A 14,028-nucleotide genomic window follows, 5' to 3' on the forward strand; every position below is an offset into this window, starting at 1 on the left:
TTTCTTTGCATTTCTTTTCTTCTTCTTCTTATTTTTTGAGATGGAGTCTCGCTCTGTCGCCCAGGCTGGAGTGCAGTGGCGTGATCTCAGTTCACTGCAGCCTCTACCTCCCAGGTTCAAGCGATTCTCCTGCCTCAGCCTCCCGAGTAGCTGGGATTACAGGAGCCTGCCATCATGCCCGGCTAATTTTTGTATTTTTAGTAGATACGGGGTTTCACCATGTTGGCCAGGCTGGTCTTGAACTGACCTCAGGTGATCCACACACCTTGGCCTCCCAAAGTGCTGGGGTTACAGGCATGAGCCACCGCACCTGGCCTGCATTTCTGATTAATAAAAACATAATAGAAACATTGAGCATCCTTTCATATTTTTTGGCTATTCATATTTATTGGCTATTTATATGAATAGCCAATAAATATGAAAGGATGCTTAATGTTTTTATTGTGAATTACTGTGAATTGCCTAATTTATGTCTATTGTCCATTTTTCTATTGGGTTATTTTTATATTACTGATTTTTAGAAGATTCTCATGTATTTTGGATACGAATCCATATGTATTACAAATAAGTTCTGTCAGTTTGTGGCTTGTCTTTTCATGTACTGGCTTTTTTTTTTTTTTTGACTAACAAAAGTTTGTTGTAGTTACATTTCTCACTTTAAAAAATATGATTATTGCTTTTTGTGTGTAGTTCAAAAGTCCTTGCCTACTTCAAAATCATAAAAATATTATTCTCTATATTGCTCTATAAATTTTAAAGCATTGACTTTCACATTTAAGACTTTAATCCATCCGAAATTGATTTTTATATATGGTATGAGGTAAGAATCCAACTTAATACTGTTTTTCATATGGATAGTTAATTACTCCAGAAACATTCACGGAATGACTTCTCCTTTCTCCAGTGATCTACAGTGCCATCTCTTTCATTTCTATTTGGTTTCATTAATTTTTTTGTCTGTCCCTGTGCTGATACCACTCTGTCTTAGTGATCTAACTTTTGTCATAGCCTTTGTGTCTTCCAGAGAAAGTTTCCTTCCCCAGTTATTCACTTTTGTGTTTTTTGAAAAATATTCTTGAGTCTTTGCTCTTTCATATATATTATGTAAGGAGTTTATAAATTTCTACAAAAAAGCCTATTGGGATTTTAGTTGGGATTACATTTAATCTGTAGATCAATTTGGAAAGAGCTGATATATTTACAATTATTTTTTTTCCATGAAATTTGTATAAATAAATAAATATATATATATATATATATGTGTGTGTGTGTGTGTATATATATATATATATATTTTTGAGACAGAGTCTTGCTCTTATTGCCCAGGCTGGAGTGCAGTGACACAATCTCTGCTTATCCCGGCCCGCGGGATAGTCAGAGCAGGCCCTGGAGGAGGGGGTGGGAATTTGGGGAACAAGAGACACGAGAAATGGAGACAAGACAGTGCTCTGATCAAGTCTCGTTTAATGGTGGTAATGCACTGCCTTATATACACTTGGAAGGGAAGGGGTTGGGCTAAGGCGGAAATGATCTCATTGCCGAGGGGGCGGCCAGGTTAGTTTCCTTTTCTCCGGTCGGACGTCATGTTGCGCTTGCGCTATTAAGTAACAATTTTCCCCGGGCGCGGGAAAAGTGAGTGAAGAAGAAGCAGGAAGAGCGCCATCTTTAACGAGGTATTAGTACAGGGGAAAAAAGGCAAAGATAGGGAGGAGGTAGAAGGTGGAAATGAATAGAGCTCAGGCGTTTTAATCGTTAATTATTATTCGCTATGGCCGGGGCGTGCAGCTCCGGACATCTGCTCACTGCTCCCTCCGCCTCCAGGGTTCAAGCAATTCTTCTGCCTCAGCCACCCGAGTAACTAGGACTACAAGCGTGCGCCACCACGCCCAGCTATTGTTTGGGTATATACCAACAGGTAGAATTCTTGTATTTTCGTATTTTCTTGTAGAATTTTGTATGTTTGGTAGAGACGGGGTTTTGCCGTGTTGGTCAGGCTGGTCTTGAACTCCTGACCTCAGGTGATCTGCCTGCCTTGACCTCCCAAAGTGCTAGGATTACAGGCATGAGCCACCATGCCTGGCCTAAATATCTTTTAATATACTTAAATGTTTGCTATTTTTTAAATATAAAGTTTAGTATATGTGCTGCCAGAGCAAGCACTTAGTGCGATGTTTTATAATTATTAAATTTATTTCTAGGTACTTAATATTATAAATTATGTCTTTATTAAATTATATGTAAAAATAGTTTATTTCTGGCAATCCTTTTTGAATATGAAAATGCAATTCTTTTTGTGTAATGATATATCCAATTGCCAGATTCTCTTACAGATTCAGTAGGTTTAATCAATCTGACAATAGATTCTTTTGGATTTTCTATAATCATGCACAATCATACCATATAGAAATGATGACCTTTTTATTTATTCCTCTCCAATCGTTATAACTATTGTATCTTTAAAAAAATTATACTGCACTATCTAGACTCTCCAACACAAAATTGAATAAAAGAGTTTATTCTTTCTTGTGTATACAATGCTTCTAAGTTTTCACCAATAAGAATGACTTTTGAGTCTTCTAAAAATGGTATCATTCTATTATAGTTTCCTGGGATTTACTTTTATTCATTATATTTCAAAGACTCATTTGTATTTTAGTATATAACTGCAGTTCGCAAATACATCACAAATAATTTGCTCATTCTTCTGTCAGTTAACATTTAGGTTGTTTTCACTTTTGACTGTAATGAACAAATTGTTGCTATGAATATTCTTGTAGTTATTTCCTAGTGCACACGTGCAAGAGATTTTTGGCTGTATATCAAGGAGCACTAATGGTAAAACAATTCATTAGTTTACAGAAACTTCTATTTTCCTTATTTGGTAAGAATTATTCTCTTAAAAAATTGTGAATGTTATATTATTCATGCTTTTGCATTAAAAACATGAATAGATTTTGAAATTACTTTAGAAATCTTCAGATATAGACTATTACCTATTAATATAATACTGATAATGATATCATTATCAGTATCTGTGGTGGTATTATATTAGTCAAAATTTCTAAATTCATCTTGGGATTTTAGAAATTATATTGAAGCTAGCATCAATGATTCATACAATTACTGTTGATAACCCAAATTTATCAGAGATATGCGGCATCTTAAAATTTTACTCAGATAATGCATTTGGGTGACTTTGTAGTCTGCAAAATTTGCAGTCACAGCTAAGGTTAAGAAAACCATTTTGTAAATGGGCAAAGGACATGAACAGACACTTTTCAAAATAAGACATTCATTTGGTCAACAAATATATGAAAAAATGCTCAACATTACTAATGAAATGCAAATCAAAACCACAATGAGATACCATCTTAACACCAGTCAGAATGGCTATTGTTAAAAAGTCAGAAAAGTAACATGTTAGTGAGGTTGCAGAGAGAAGGGGACTTACACTCTGTTGGTGGGAATGTAAATTAGTTCAGACACTGTGGAAAGCAGTTTGGAGGTTTCTCAAAGAACTTAAAACTACCATTTGACCCAGTAGTCCCATTACAGGGTATATACCCAAAGGAAAATAAATCACTCTACCCAAAAGACACATGCACTCATATGTTCATTGCAGCAGTATTCATGATAACAATGATGTGGAATCAACCTGGATGCCCATCAATGGTGGACCGGATAAAGAAAATGTGATACATATGCAATATAGAACACCATGCATCCACAAAAAAGAACAAAATCATGTCCTTTGCAGCAACATGGTTGCAGCTAGAGGCCATTATCCTAAGCAAATTAACACAGGAACAGAAAACCCAATACCACAGATTCTCACTTATAAGTGGGAGCTAAACATGTAGTACACATGAACATAAAGATAAGAACAATAGACACTGCAGCCTACCAGAGAGGTGGGAGCGGGATTAAGGTTTGAAAAACGAATGGGTACTATGCTCACTCCTCTGGGTGATGGCATAATTTGTACACCAAACCTCAGCGACATGCAGTTTTTCCATGTAACAAACCTGCATGTGTACTTCCAGAACCCGGAATAAAAGTCAAAAACAAAACAAAAAAAACCCGTTTTACAAAGACACTATTTAAATTATTTGTAATCAATTTAAATATTAATTAAATCAAATTCTTTTTTTTTTTTTTTGAGACGGAGTTTCACTCTTGTTGCCCAGGCTGGAGTGCAATGGCACGCTCTTGGCTCACTGCAACCTCCGCTTCCCGGGTTCAAGCGATTCTCCTGCCTCAGCCTCTCGAGTAGCTGGGATTACAGGTGTCCGCCACCACGCCTGGCTAATTTTTGTATTTTTAGTAGAGACAGGGTTTCACCACATTGGCCAGGCTCGTCTTGAACTCCTGATGTCAGGTGATCCACCTGCCTCGGCCTCCCAATGTGCTGGGATTACAGGCGTGAGCCACCGTGCCTGGCCCAAATTCCTTAAACACTCACACCCATATATACATTACCTACTCTTAAATAATGACAAAGGAAATAACAACTTACTTTATCTCCAGGGCAAGTGTAAGTGATTTAGGTTTCATTTAATCTAGTGTTTTAGAAAGGAAAATCCAAACTCTTGCATAAGCTGTAATACCATGTTTGCATTTTTATTTTACACTGTGGGAAAGATGGGAGAGAATATTTATATAGAAATATTGTATGTCCAAAATTCACAAATTAATTTACTTTGGAGTAAAATTGAATTATATATATATATAAAATGTATATATATAAAAAAAAATATATATATATATATATATATTTTTTTTTTTTTTTGAGATGGAGTCTCGCTCTGTCGCCCAGGCTGGAGTGCAGTGGCCGGATCTCAGCTCACTGCAAGCTCCACCTCCTGGGTTCACGCCATTCTTCTGCCTCAGCCTCCCGAGTAGCTGGGACTACAGGCGCCCGCCACCTCGCCCGGCTAGTTTTCTGTAGTTTTTTTTAGTAGAGACAGGGTTTCACCGTGTTAGCCAGGATGGTCTCGATCTGAATTATATTTATTTTACCATCATAACTTCTAGTTTTTGGTTTTAAGATCTTAGGACAAAAAGGTTTGTAAGTAAAATATCTTTCAATCTGTAACAATATATTTGAATGAAATTTAGACCCAGAACCTGCAATAAAAGTCAAAAAGAAAACAAATTTTAGAAACTTAAACCCAGAACTTTTTGTATTATTTTTATTTTCTCTTTAGTCTTTAGGTGATGGTTAATCTTTAGCCTATTGCCCATTTGTATTTCTTTTGTATTTTTTCTTGTAATACAGCAAGGACCCTGAAGTCATTAAACCAAAGTAAGATTTCCTTTATTTCCATCCAACAACTTTTTAAAGGAGATAAAGTGTTTGTGTTAGAGAATAAGAATGTTTAATCTTTTGTTAATAAATTATTACTTTATACACACTAATTCTTATGTATTTATTTTTTCTTTCTTCACATCAGTGTAGTAGTTACTTTTAACCATGAATTTATAATTCAAAGTAATCCAATGTTTCATTTGAAAAAACCTTTCCCAGGTAGAAAATCTTCATTTTAAGATTTAGTTCTATGAACTATCAGCCCATGGGGAATATTAACATATTTAGTAGCTTTGGGTAAATTAAGGTGGTGACGATTAAGACTCTGTGTTCTCATTTTCCAAGCAGGAAAGTTTTTCGTAAAGGGCAAGTGAAGTGCGCCTAAAGCGTTCAGAGTTTGCTTTGGGATTTACATTTTCTTGGGAAGTGTATTAGTTATATCTTGCTGCATAAAAACCACTCCAAAATTTAGTGGCTTAAAACAACAATAATTATTTCTGACTATTCTGTGGATTGGCAATCAGGGCGTTTCTTTGCTGTACTTGCCGGGTAACATTCATGGGGCCACTTGCCGTCATCTGATGCCTCAACTAGGGCTGGAATGTTCCAAGGTGGAGGAGAATTCCTCAGTAGGCTAGACGGCCTCATCACAGCATGGTGGTCTCAGGGTGTCAAAGTGACACAGCAGGAACTGCAAGGCTCTCAAGACCAAGTCTCCGGATCTCACACAATCTCACTCCTGCCACCTTTCATTGGTCAAAGCAAATTACTGATTTTACAAGGCTCTGCCTTTGGTCCCACAGGCAGGAGGTCAGACTGCTGCGTCAGGCAGGCATAACTGGGGCTGCCTGTCCCTGTGGAGAATGACCCTTGGCAGCCCGGGCTGGCTGCAGGGGCTTTGCAGCCTCTACCCATACACCCAAGCTGGAAATGACTTAGGGGGCCAACAGGGACATGACAGGCCCTGCTGCATAGCGAGTGCCCTGCGTGTGCACCTGTACATTCCTCCTCTCCCCGAGTTGTATGGGGTGCACTGTGCCTTTACCCTAAGTCCCTTCTTGGTCAGTCCCTGGTTGTTGTCCCTTTGTGGTGGTCAGCAAGAAACGTGCAGTTTCAGTTCGATGTGGAGTGGGATGGCAATTTTAGGGAGGGGAGTTAGTTACTCTAATATCAGACGCTATTTTACAAACTTATAAGTTCAACCTTGAATCAAGGGTGTGAAGAAATAGACTCCATCTCTTGATGGGGAGAGAAGAAATGACACACTGCCAAGAGATGTGGATACAGGGAGGTATGATTTATTGGACTATTATGATAGTGATTATCCCAGTGGCCTTTAAGAGTCCTTCCAGGATTCATATAGATGCTTAATGGTCTTTCTCATATCAACGAAAATAGGAATTCATTGCAATTGAGACACTTTCTGGTCTTCAAATTTAAGAATATTCTAGAGACGGGCAAACTATTCTAGGTCAAAGTTTCCTCAAGTGCAAACTGTACAACTGGGTTTTATTCAATTTACTCATTTGTTTTTCTTTAGAAATGTACAGCCTCTGGAGACCCTGCTTCTGAATGAGCGGGCTGCAGTTTCCTTGGGATCCGGAACTCATATTGGATTCGCTACCTACCATCTTGGACAATTCATGTAGGAAAACAAATCCTCATTTGTTCAAACAATAGATGAAAATTATTAAAGTTCGAACACACATTACATGGCAGCCTTGTGTTTCAAAGAAAAGGAAAGAGATAGTTGAATCAGGGTAAAACAACCCACTCACAACCTTAGGCTAAGACACTTACATAGCTTGTCTTCTAGCAAACTGCGTATTTAATCTGCTAAGGCAATGGGTCCCTTGTCTGGAGATGCGACTGCCACTCAGGGTCATATCTTTTGTTCTCCTCTGAACTCTAGTCTAGTTGAAGTTTTCTAAAAATCCGGGAACCCTTATCCCCCAATCCCTGCAAAATGGCTTAATCTAACATGTCACAAAGAAGGAAACTTCATGTCTTAACTTGGGTTAAAAAATTTTTCTAACTTGACACAATTTTCAAAGGCTTCATCAGTTTAAAAAGATTCTTGTGCTGACTCCATTAGCAATATCTGGCAGCTGCTACTAGGCAGCAAAATCTACCATGACTACCACTATTAAATATTTGCAGTTCTCTTACTTTTTGTTTTTTTTTCTTGAAAAAAATTATTTTTAATTTTTGTAGGTACATAGTAGGTATATATATATTTATGGGCTAAGTGAGATATTTTGATACAGGAATGCAATTTGTAAGAAACACAGAGTAAATGGGGTATCCATCATCTCAAGCATTTATCCTTTGTGTTACAGACACTCCAATGATATTCTTTTAGTTATTTAAAATGTATAATTATTTTTTACTATAGTCACCCTGTTGTGTTAGAGAATACTAGATATTATTCATTCTTTCTAATTATTCTTTTGTACTCATTAACCATCCCCACTCCCCCCACCCACCCCGCTACTCTTCCTAACCTCTGGTAACCACCCTTCTATTCTATCTCCATGAGTTCAATTGTTTTAATTTTTAGCTCCCTCAAATAAGTGAGAACATATGATGTTCGTCTTTCTTTGCCTAGTTTATTTCACTTAACGTAATGACCTGTAGTTCCAACCATGTTGTTGCAAATGACAGGATCTCATTCTTCTTTATGGTGTTCTCAAAGCCAAAATATCTTCAATTGTTTGGACCATACTAGAAGCAGGCACAAAGTCAAACAGCCTTCAACATTCAAACAGATGGACACCAACAGTCTTCTGGTCCATATTGGGCTCACTTAGGAAGTTAAAATGAGATCTATAATCTTTTTGTTTGAATAGACGACCTAACAGTGGAAGAAGAAAACATGATAGGCATATGTGTTCCAGTAAGAGAAGGAAAAAAACATCAATTATAGGAGTCCAAACTATTTGGAATTGCCAACTCTGGCACTAAACAGCAGATGGAGCCAAAGGACCTTAATAGCAAGCAACAGATTTGCTGCCCTCTCCCTTACTTTCTGCTTTCTCCTCCATCTACCCAAGATTGCTAGGCCTCAGGGTGTGGGTTAACAGCATAGGCTCGGGAGTCTGACTGCCCAGCTTCACAGTACCATGTTTGCTACTTGGGTAACCTTAGATGACTGACTTAACTTGGTTTTCCTCTTTGCAGAATAGGAATGTTAAGAAAAACCCTACTTCCCAGGGTTATTGGTAAGGTTAGAATAATTATTACTTATCATCATAAGCAATAGTTCCTGCCACATAAGTTTAAAAAATGTTAGCTATTACTTGCTGAAACGCATTACTTTTTATATTTTAACATCTTCAGTGGCATCTAATCCTGTTGCATTGCCACCTCTCCTTTAATCCACGCCTAGGCTCCATGGGGAACTTCCTATGACAAATTGACTAGGAAAAAAATTCAGGTCTGATTTACAGATGATTCTGATGATATGCTGCTACCTCCTAAAAGTGGATGACCACAGCATTATAGAATTCCCCAAGGGTGATCCTGAAAGGCAGTTAGGAAGAAATATCTTCTTGTCAGAACTTTGAGCAGTGCACTTAGTTGTCCATTTTACCTGGAAAGAGAAAGGCCAGAAGTTACAGATCTATACTGATTCATGGGTAGTGGCGGATGGTTTGGCTCTATGTTCAGGGACTTAGGGAGGACTGACAATGAGTTAGAGAAGAGGCATGTAGATCAATCTTTTGTAAGGGCACAGGTGTGGAGATATTCGTGTTCCATGTGAATACTCACTAAATGTCATCTGTTACAGAGGTGGTGCTCAAAAGTCATCTTGACAAGATGACTTTTTGTGTGAATGACAACCAACTGATTTCCCAAGCCACTTCAGTGCTGCTCACTGGACCAATGAACAGGGTGATTATATCAGATCTCTTCCATCATGGATAAGGACATGATTATTTTCCTCACTGGAATAGATACTTACTTGATACGGATTTGTCTTTCCTGTACATGATATTTCTGCTGGCACTATGATTCTTGGATGTATTGAATTCTTATCCACCATGATGATATCCTATGTAATACTGCTTCTGTACTAGGAATTCATTGTACAGCAAAAAACCCAGGCAATATGTTCATACCCATATTATTCACCAGTCTTACCACTATCATTTCATCACTCAGAAGTAGCTGGTCTGATAGAATTATAAAATAGTTTGTTGACAACTCAATTATGGCATCAGCTGAGTGACAATGCCATGAGGGGTTAGGGTTCTGTCCTATAAGATGTAGTGTCTGATCAGAATCAATGACCAATATATGGTAATTTCTCTCCCATAGTCAGAAAATATAGGTCTAGGAATGGAGGGCTGGAAGGAGAAGTGGCCTTCCTCATTGTTATCTGTTATCCACACACAAAATTTGTGCTTCTTGTTCCTGCAACTTTGGAAACTTTGATTTAGATGCTTAGTTCTCAAGGGATGAATACGTCTACCAGGGTACATAATTATGATTCCGTTGAACTGGAAGTTGAGACATCACCTGATTATTTTGGGCTTCTTGTTTACTCTGTTGTCTCTACAGCATCCTTCAAGGTCAGCTCAGGAGTACTCTCCTTTCTCAATGGTGAAAGGCTAATTAAGCTGTTTTCCCAAGCAAAACAACTCTTTTCACACCCCATTGCTATCCTTATGTCATGTAGACAGTGCTGCAGTTCTTTTTTTCATAGCAATTTTTTCTTCCTGTTTTACTTCTATGTGGTTTTAATTGAAAAACAGCCAAATGATAAATACATATATAAACATCCTGCCTCCTCTGTTGTGTCTGATTAAGATTTAGTAAGAGGCCTCAGGGTCTCCACCTGTTAGTACGTTGTGGTTTGTCTTGTATCTTTGGAGACGGGAGAGATCTGCGGCCTGTATATGTTTGTTGGAAATAAACTGCTTCTGTTTTTGAAAATAGGAATTTGCTTTATTTATTGCTGAAAACTTATGCCTTTGAAGTGAAAATATAAATTGCCTAAGTAATGTTCTCAAAACCAATTCTTACATAAGGTAATTTCTCTTAAATGTCTAGCACAGTGCCATTCAAGCATTCAATAAACATTAGTTGAGTATCGTTTAAGTTACAGACATTGGAAATACAGAGTCACTCCCCTCAAAATCTAGCCTAGAAGAGTAAGTGGCCATAAACACATAAGTTAATTTCAGGCACTAGGGCAGCAGTAGCTGAGAGGTAAAATGGGGGCATAAGGGAGGTAAGTAGGTACAGGCTTTTCCCCAATCTTGGGCCCTATCAGAGCCTCAGCAGATGCCTGTGGCCTGCAGAGGCCTTAGCATGCCCAGATGAGGAAGGATTCAATGATAAGGAAAGAAAGAATCTGTTTGCAGACTTGGAATCTCACTCTTTTTGCCCAGGCTGGAGTGCAGTGGCTTAATCTCAGCTTGCTGCAATCTCCGCCTCCCAGGTTCAAGCAATTCTCCTGCCTCAGCCTCCTGAGTAGCTGGGATTGCAGGTGCGTGCCACCATGCCCGGCTAATTTTTGTATTTTTAGCAGAGATGGGGTTTCACCATGTTGGCCAGGCTGGTCTCCAACTCCTGACCTCAAGTGATTTGCTTGCCTAGGCTCCCCAAAGTGCTGAGGTTATAGGCGTGAGCCACCATGCCTGGCCACAGGCAGGACTTTAAACTGCACCGAAGCTTCATGTGTAGGACAGATCACCTGTGTGGGAGCATGTGGCTTTGAACTCTGAGTACCAGCCATGGATGGACAATCTTGGATCGGCTCCCCAAATTCTGTTCCTCTTCTGTCTTCTGGCCTAGAGAGAGAACTGTGGTGTCACTAACCTTGGATTCAATTACCTTAAGAATCTCCACTCACAAGAACTCAAATTGCTTTGGAGTTGTTAATTACAGTAGTTTTTGAACAGAGGTGGATTAATCGTGAGCTAATGAAGTTTAAGCTTCAGGACCTAAATTTCACTGCACCAGCTACCTCCAAGGTTCTGGGAGGGGCCCTGACACTGTGTTTGCAAGGGTACATGCTTTTGTAAACTTCGCAAAAGTAAACTATTTTTAATGCAGTTAGTTAAGATGGCTCCCTCTTTCCACTCCAACCCCCTCTCTGCCATACTTCTCCGTGCACTGGAGAGGGCTGAAGTAGGACCATGGAATTTCATATTGCTAATTTTGTATTCTTTTACTTATAGAGGGTTCCTTGAACTGCACAAGCTTCAGTCTCCTCCCTGGATCCATCCCTGGTTCTGATCCTGACTATGATTTCACCCAAGTCAATGTTTAGATTGTATTAATAATAAAATGAGATACAACAGTCCTTATTATTAAAAGTATGTACTGTATTTTTTAAGAAAAGAAGCAATTCAGTGAAATTATTATTATTATTATTTTTGAGATAGAGTCTCGCTCTGTCACCCAGGCCGGAGTGCAGTGGCGCGATCTCAACTCATTGCAACCCCCACCCTGCCAGGCTCAAGCAGTTCTCCTGCTTCAGCGCCCCCCGTAGCTGGGACTACAGGCACATGCCACCATGCCTGGCTAATTTTTGTATTTGTGGTAGAGATGGGGTTTTGCTATCTTGACTAGGCTGGTCTACGAACTCCTGACTTCAGATGATCCACCCGCCTCGGCCTCCCAGAATGCTGGGATTACAGGCTTGAGCCACTGTGCCGGGTCCAGTGAAATTACTTCTTACCCAAAGAAGGCAATTAAAGGAGCTTGTGTATGGAGCACTAAATCTGGGGATCAGATTTGCCAAAAAAAGTCAAGAAGAAACTGAAGAGGTTTAAAAGGCATATATTGCTTTTTCATTAGTATAGGAATGGTGGAAGAATAAAAATAAAATCAAAGATGATGGATTGATTAACCAGGAGGAAAGGAGAGATGATTGAGATTAAGGGTCATGGATCAGGGACAGAAGGGAAGAAATGGGAAGATGGCTGTCAGTAGACAGATATAAAAAGAAAAAGGAGATGAATGCGCCTAGGTCCAGCTGCTTTTAAAAAGAGTTTTAAATCTAGATGCCAGTAAATCAGAAATAAATTGTGACTGGAAGCCAACAAAGTCCAACAGAAGAAGCAAGGAGAGATCTAAGAGAGCTGCTTGGAAAGAATATGAAGAAGGAAGCCTGATCCAGGAAACTACTGAGAAGCACCTTAATGGAAAAGATTCCATCTTCTTTTCAAGTATTCTTTCTGTATTATATTCATCAGAATAGGCTAGGTCATGCTGCTGGAATAAGTTAACCCCCAAATCTCCATAGGTCACACAAACACCATTTATTTATCACCATGCTATAAACCTGCTGTGGTTGGTGGAGGGCTTGGTTCCACATAGTAACTCAGGGACCCAGGTTGACCTAGGCTCCACCGTCTTGTAGATGCACCATCTGGAACATGTAGTTGCTAGGGCAGCGGAATAGAGAGGCTGGAGCATCTTACTTGGACTTTTCACTGCCTCCACTTGGAATTGACACACGTGGCATCCATTCACATTTCATTGGCCAGAACTAGTCATTGGGGATTTGGAAAATAAATATTTAATGAGTATTTCTGTGTATGCTGCGTCCTGTCTGAATCTTGATAGTGGTGCTGTCAGTTTTTTCTTGCCTTGGAGAGGCTTCTGAGGTGCAGTTTCGTGCAGAAATTGGATGCAGTCTGAGCCTCCCCAGAGTGGGATTTGAAAACATTTTGTATTTGATTGCTTTGACCAGTAGGGTCTCCAGTTTAGTCTGTGCTGAGGATGATTACTTGAATTTTGTGTCTCCCCTCTTCCCTACCTCCAGTGCCCCCTGAGGGTCATTAACTTTAGAATTATTTTCATTCTATGTTCATGCATTCATTTCTTTATTTATTCAACATTTATTAACTTCTTACTGTATGTTATGGCTTTACTTGGCCCTGCAGATTCAAAGAAGACTAAAACACAGTTCTTATTCTCAAGAAGCTCCCACTTTGGAGACAGTAAGCAAGTTAATACAGATGACATAGACTAGACATGGCAGCAATTTCTAGCTGGAAGGATCAGGAAGGACTCCATGTAGGTGACAGCTCAGTGTATTTATAAACTTGGGGAGATTTAGGAATTTATAATCTGTAGGAGGCTTAAAAATGTATACACAAGAACCCAGATATGCATAAATGTGGTGTTCTCTACTTTTTTTCTTTCTTTTTTTTTTGTATATAGATATTTTTATTTTACATTTGAAAAAGACTCAGAGGTGTGAAGAAACTTGTCAAGATCCTTCCTACATATTGGTTTAGTTGAGGCCTGGTTTTAAACCCAACCCAACTTTGTATGGCTCTGAAAACTGGGCTCTTAGCCACCACATGATTCTGCTACCTAATCATCTATATGTTCCTATCTTTTCCTTTTTTTCCAGAATAAAAGAGAAAAAGTGGGGGGAAAAAACAATTTTTTCAGGCAAGGATTAATTTTTAATGACATCCTTTCCTGTGTTAAATGTGAAATCTCTTTTGTTGCAATGCCAGTCAAGTATTTAGTTTTCAGTTTCTTTATACTATTTGTATTCAAATTATACTTGATCTTAAAAAAGTAGGGGAATACTTAATTTGGTCTGTTTTCAGATTTCTGCCATTAATTTGGCACACATTCAAAATGGTCAGATGATTTAATTACTTATGATTTTTATGAGTTTAGTTATTCTAAAGTAGTTTCCAATCTATGGATCTTAGTTTTTAGGAGTCTTTTATTTTTTTATTATT

The 14,028-nt window shown here is 38.6% G+C and overlaps 1 protein-coding gene across 2 annotated transcripts in view; it reads left to right on the forward strand.

The window, feature by feature from the left end:
- PEX5 (peroxisomal biogenesis factor 5) overlaps positions 1 to 7,443 on the forward strand; it is a 32,287-nt gene extending 24,844 nt beyond the window's left edge. The window contains exon 16 of one of the 2 annotated variants that reach the window (XM_050749530.1): positions 6,849 to 7,442. The gene's annotated coding sequence lies outside the window, so the exon portion shown is untranslated. Of the gene's footprint in view, positions 1 to 6,848 lie in introns of both variants that reach the window. The other variant, XM_050749522.1, reaches the window with a different exon arrangement.
- The last annotated feature ends 6,585 nt before the right edge of the window (positions 7,444 to 14,028 follow it).

This window comes from Macaca thibetana, chromosome 11, assembly GCF_024542745.1.
Source record: "Macaca thibetana thibetana isolate TM-01 chromosome 11, ASM2454274v1, whole genome shotgun sequence".
NCBI classification, from domain to species: domain Eukaryota; kingdom Metazoa; phylum Chordata; class Mammalia; order Primates; family Cercopithecidae; genus Macaca; species Macaca thibetana.